Genomic DNA, 6,644 nt, shown 5'->3' on the forward strand with positions numbered 1-6,644 from the left:
AAACTGATCCTGCCTGTTGACCGGAACGTTGTAGAGTGCCTCGTCAAAGGATCGACGTGCGCACCGTTTCTCACCTCCGTTCCTCTCCGGGATCTACCTCAAGAACCTGCAAAGAAACAGCACGGTGCCGCTGCGGCCGATCGCACTCCAACGCTCAAGTCAGTGACGGTATCACCAAATACTAAGAACAAGAACCGTGCAAATCCTCTCTCACAATCAGCTCTGTCACTCGCAAGCGTAAAGTGTATGAACTGAACGTGCGTACCTCAGAAAGTTTGTTAAGAGCTCTTATATACCTGGTAGCTTTCTCTCTCCTGGCAGTTACAGACTTGGACACGTGGCTCGCATCCAACTGTACACGTGCCATCATCTGGAGGCTCCCTGACTTGGCGCTGCTTCTACTCTCATTTTGGCTAAGTTACTTATGCATGGTACTGCCCAGTGCATAGCTAACTTGGGAGTGCGATCTCTACTGGAACTGGCGAGTTAGGGGCCTTCATACTCCTTCCCTGTGGTCTCGCCGGCCGCCTTCATAATCTGCTTCTCCTTCATCTTCGGCGATGTGCTCGCTCTGGCGATCTCCAATGACTAGGTCGCCTGAATCTACATCTGGCGACTTCATCTTCAACCTGGCGATCGGAACACGCCAATATAACAACTGGCGACTACACGAGCCCCCCGACTTCTTTCCCTTCTGCCAACCTGGCGTCTTGTCAACACGCCTATACTGTAGGAGGATGCCACGTCATCACACCCGACCACCAGGGCGGTACACAAACTTTTCACACCTCATTGTTGATGCATTTGTGACAATTCCCCACCAAGATTGCACAAAATCCATAACTTCACTTATTCTCCAATTTTGCTACCAAGGCAGAAAAAGTCAATCCATCGAACTTGGCTAAGCCAAAACCAAACCAAGATCAATTCCTTCTGCAACCAAACTTTTCACACCTCATTTTTGAGGCATTTGTCACAATTCCCCACCAACATTGCACAAAAACCATAACATCACTTATTCACCGATTTTGCTACCAAGGCAAAAAAAAAAGCCAATGCACCGAACTTGGCTATGCCAAAACCCAACCAAGATCACCTCCTTTTGCAACCACACTTTTCACACCTAATTTTTCATGCTTTTGTGACAATTCCCCACCAAGATTGCACAAAAACCATAACTTCACTTATTCACCAATTTTGCTACCAAGGCAAAAAGAGCCAATCCACCGAACATGGCTGAGCCAAAACCCAACCAAAATCATTTCCTTTTGCAACCAAACTTTTCACACCTCATTGTTGATGCATTTGTGACAATTCCCCACCAAGATTGCACAAAATCCATAACTTCACTTATTCTCCAATTTTGCTACCAAGGCAGAAAAAACCAATCCATCGAACTTGGCTAAGCCAAAACCAAACCAAGATCAATTCCTTTTGCAACCTAACTTTTCACACCTCATTTTTTATGCATTTGTCACAATTCCCTACCAAGATTGCACAAAAACCATAACTTCACTTATTCACCAATTTTGCTAGCAAGGCAAAAAAAAGCCAATCCACCAAACTTGGCTAAGCGAAAACCCAACCAAGATCAATTCCTTTTGTAACAAAACGTTTCACACCTCACTTTTGATGCATTTGTGCCAATTCCCCAATAAGATTGCACAAAAACCATGACTTCACTTATTCACCAATTTTGCTACCAAGGCAAAAAGAGTCAATCCACCAAACTTGGCTAAGCCAAAACCCAACCAAAATCATTTCCTTTTGCAACCAAACATTTCACACCTCATTTTTTATTCATTTGTGACAATTCCCCACCAAGATAGCACAAAAACCATAACTTCACTTATTCACCAATTTTGCTACCAAGGCAAAAAAATCCAATCCACCGAACTTGGCTAAGCCAAAACCCAACAAAGATCAAACCTTTTGCAACCAAACTTTTCACACCTCATTTTTTATGCATTTGTGACAATTCCCCACCTAGATTGCACAAAAACCATAACTTCACTTATTCACCAATTTTGCTACCATGGCGAAAAAAAGTAAATCCACCGAACTCGGCTATGCCAAAACCCAACCAAGATCAACTCCTTTTGCAACCAAACTTTTAACACCTCATTTTTTATGCATTTGTGACGATTCCCCACCAAGATTGCACAAAAACCATAACTTCACTTATTCACCAATTTTGCTACCAAGGCAAAAAAAGCCAGTCCATCGAACTTGGCTAAGCAAACCCAACAAAGATCAATTCCTTTTGCAACCCAACTTTTCACACCTCATTTTTGATGGATTTGTGACAATTCCCCACCAAGATTGCACAAAAACCATAACTTCACTTATTCACCAATTTTGCTACCAAGGGAAAAAAAGTAAGTCTACCGAACTTGTCTAAGCCAAAACCCAACCAAGATCAATTCCTTTCGCAACCAAACTATTCACACCTAATTTTTTATGCATTTGAGACAGTTCCCCACCAAGATTGCACAAAAACCATAACTTCACTTATTCACCGATTTTGCTACCAAGGCAAAAAAAAAGCCAATGCACCGAACTTGGCTATGCCAAAACCCAACCAAGATGAACTCCTTTTGCAACCAAACTTTTCACACCTCATTTTTCATGCTTTTGTGACAATTCCGCACCAAGATTGCACAAAAACCATAACTTCAATTATTCACGAATTATGCTACCAAGGCAAAAAAAGCCAGTCCACCGAACTTGGCTATGCCAAAACCTAACAAAGATCAATTCCTTTCGCAACCAAACTTTTCACACCTCATTTTTTATGCATTTGTGACAATTCCCCACCAAGATTGCACAAAAACCATGACTTCACTTATTCACCAATTTTGCTACCAAGGCAAAAAAAAGCCAATCCACCAAACTTGGCTAAGCCAAAACCCAACCAAGATCAATTCCTTTTGCAACAAAACGTTTCACACCTCATTTTTGATGCATTTGTGACAATTCCCTACTAAGATTGCACAAAAACCATGACTTCACTTATTCACCAATTTTGCTACCAAGCCTAAACAAGCCAATCCACCGAACTTGGCTAAGCGAAAACCCAATCAAGATAAATTCCATTTGTAACCAAACATTTCAAACCTGATTTTTGATGCATTTGTGACAATTCCCCACCAAGATTGCACAAAAACCATAACTTCACTTATTCACCAATTTTACTACCAAGACAAAACAAAACCAATCCACCTAACTTGGCTAAGCTAAAACCCAACCAAGATCAATTCCTTTTGCAACCAAACTTTTCAAACCTAATTTTTTATGCATTTGTGACAATTCCCCACCAAGATTGCACAAAAACCATAACTTCACTTATTCACCAATTTTGCTACCAAGGCAAAAAAACCAATCCACCGAACTTAGCTAAGCAAAAACTCAACCAAGGTCAATTTCTTTTGCAACCAAACTTTTGACACCTCATTTTTTATGCATTTGTGACAATTCCACACCAAGATTGCACAAAAACCATAACTTCAATTATTCACGAATTATGCTACCAAGGCAAAAAAAGACAGTCCACCGAACTTGGCTATGCCAAAACCTAACAAAGATCAATTCCTTTGGCAACCAAACTTTTCACACCTCATTTTTTATGCATTTGTGAATATTCCCCACCAAGATTGCACAAACACCATGACTTCACTTATTCACCAATTTTGCTACCAAGCCAAAAAAAGCCAATCCACTGAACTTGGCTAAGCTAAAACCCAACCAAGATCAATTCCTCTTGCAACCAAACTTTTCACACCTCATTTATGATGCATTTGTGACAATTCCCCACCAAGATTGCACAAAAACCATAACTTCACTTATTCACTAATTTTACTACCAAGACAAAACAAGCCAGTCCACCGAAGTTGGCTAAGCGAAAACCAAACCAATATCAATTCCTTTTGCAACCAAACTTTTCACACTTCATTTATTTTGCATTTTTGAAAATTCCCCACCAAGATTGCACAAAAACCATGACTTCACTTATTCGCCAATTTTGCTACCAAGGCAAAACAAGCCAATCCACCGAACATGGCTAAGCGAAAACCCAACCAAGATCAATTCCTTTTGCAACCAAGCTTTTCACACCTTATTTATTATGCATTTGTGACAATTCCCCATACATATTGCACAAAAACGATGACTTCACTTATTCACCAATTTTGCTACCAATGCAAAAAAAGCCAATCCACCGAACTTGGCTAACGCAAAACCCAACCAAGATCAATTCCTTTTGCAACCAAACTTTTCACACTTCATTTATTATGCATATTTCAGAATTCCCCACCAAGATTGCACAAAAACCATGACTTCAGTTATACACCAATTTTGCTACCAAGCCTAAACAAGCCAATCCACCGAACTTGGCTAAGCGAAAATCGAATCAAGAAAAATTCCATTTGCAACCAAACATTTCAAACCTCATGTTTGATGCATTTGTGACAATTCCCCACCAAGATTGCACAAAAACCATAACTTCACTTATTCACCAATTTTACTACCAAGACAAAACAAAACTGATCCTGCCGGCAACTCAAACGTGGAGGAATCGCTTCGTGGCACTCTCTGCCCTGTCTTCGCGACTGCGTCTCCTGAAGAATCACCCTCTGAACTTTTCTCTGAGATGTCTTCAAATGTGACCTGCAAAACACACAGACGCGTATTCACCAATTTTACTACCAAGACAAAAGAAGCCAATCAACCGAACTTGGCTAAGCGAAAACCCAACCATAGATCAATTCCTTTTGCAACCAAACTTTTCACACCTCATTTTTTATGTATTTGTGACAATTCCCCATCAATATTGCACAAAAACCATGACTTCACTTATTCACCAATTTTGCTACCAAGGCAAAAAAAGCCAATCCACCGAACTTGGCTATGCCAAAACATAACCAAGATCAATTCCTTTTGCAACCAAACTTTTCACACCTCATTTTTTATGCATTTGTGACAATTCCCCACCAAGATTGCGCAAAAACCATAACTTCACTTATTCACCAATTGACACCTCATTTTTTATGCATTTGTGACAATTCCCCACCAAGATTGCACAAAAACTATAACTTCACTTATTCACCAATTTTACTACCAAGACAAAACAAGCCAATCCACCAAACTTGGGTAAGCCAAAACCCAACCAAGATCAATTCCTTTTGCAACCAAACTTTTCACACTTCATTTATTATGCATTTTTGAAAATTCCCCACCAAGATTGCACAAAAACCATGACTTCACTTATTCACCAATTTTGCTACCAAGCCAAAACAAGCCAATCCACCGAACTTGGCTAAGCCAAAACCCAACCAAGATCAATTCCTTTTGGAACCAAACATTTCACACCTCATTTTTGATGCATTTGTGACAATTCCCCATCAAGATTGCACAAAAACCATAACTTCACTTATTCACCAATTTTGCTACTAAGGCAAAAAAAGCCAATCCACCGAACTTGGCTAACCAAAAAGTCAACCAAGATCAATTCCTTTTGCAACCAAACTTTTGACACCTCATTTTTGATGCATTTGTGACAATTCCCCACCAATATTGAACAAAAACCATAACTTCACTTATTCACCAATTTTTCTACCAAGGCAAAAAAAGTCAATCCACCGAACTTGGCTAAGCCAAAACTCAACCAAGATCAATTCCTTTTGCAACCAAACTTTTCAGACCTCATTTTTGATGCATTTGTGACAATTGCCCACCAAGATTGCAAAAAACCATAAATTCTCTTATTCACCAATTTTGCTACCGAGGCAAAAGAAGCCAATCTACCCAACTTGGCTAAGCTAAAACCCAACCAAGATCAATTCCTTTTGCAACCAAACTTTTCACACCTGATTTTTTATGCATTTGTGACAATTCCACACCAAGTTTGCACAAAAACCATAACTTCACGTATTCACCAATTTTACTATCAAGGCAAAAAAAGCCAATCCACCGAACTTGGCTAACCAAAAAGTCAACCAAGATCAATTCCTTTTGCAACCAAACTGTTGACACCTCATTTTTGATGCATTTGTGACAATTCCCCACCAAGATTGAACAAAAACCATAACTTCACTTATTCACCAATTTTGCTACCAAGGCAAAAAAAGCCAATCCACCGAACTTGGCTAAGCCAATACTCAACCAAGATCAATTCCTTTTGCAACCAAACTTTTCACACCTCATTTATTATGCATTTGTGACAATTCCCCTCCATGATTGCACAAAAACCATGACTTCACTTATTCACCAATTTTGCTACCAAGGCAAAAAAACCCAATCCACCGAACTTGGCTATGCCAAAACCCAACCAAGATCAATTCCTTTTACAACCAAACTTTTCAGACCTCATTTTTGATGCATTTGTAACAATTCCCCACCAAGATTGCACAAAAACCATAACTTCTCTTATTCACAAATTTTGCTACCAAAGCAAAAGAAGCCAATCCACCGTATTTGGCTAAGCGAAAACCCAACCAAGATCAATTCCTTTTGCAACCAAACTTTTCACACCTCATTTATTATGCATTTGTGACAATTCCCCTCCATGATTGCACAAAAACCATGACTTCACTTATTCACCAATTTTGCTACCAAGGCAAAAAAACCCAATCCACCGAACTTGGCTA

Source organism: Phaseolus vulgaris, chromosome 7, assembly GCF_051622355.1.
Source record: "Phaseolus vulgaris cultivar YP4 chromosome 7, ASM5162235v1, whole genome shotgun sequence".
Lineage (NCBI taxonomy): Eukaryota > Viridiplantae > Streptophyta > Magnoliopsida > Fabales > Fabaceae > Phaseolus > Phaseolus vulgaris.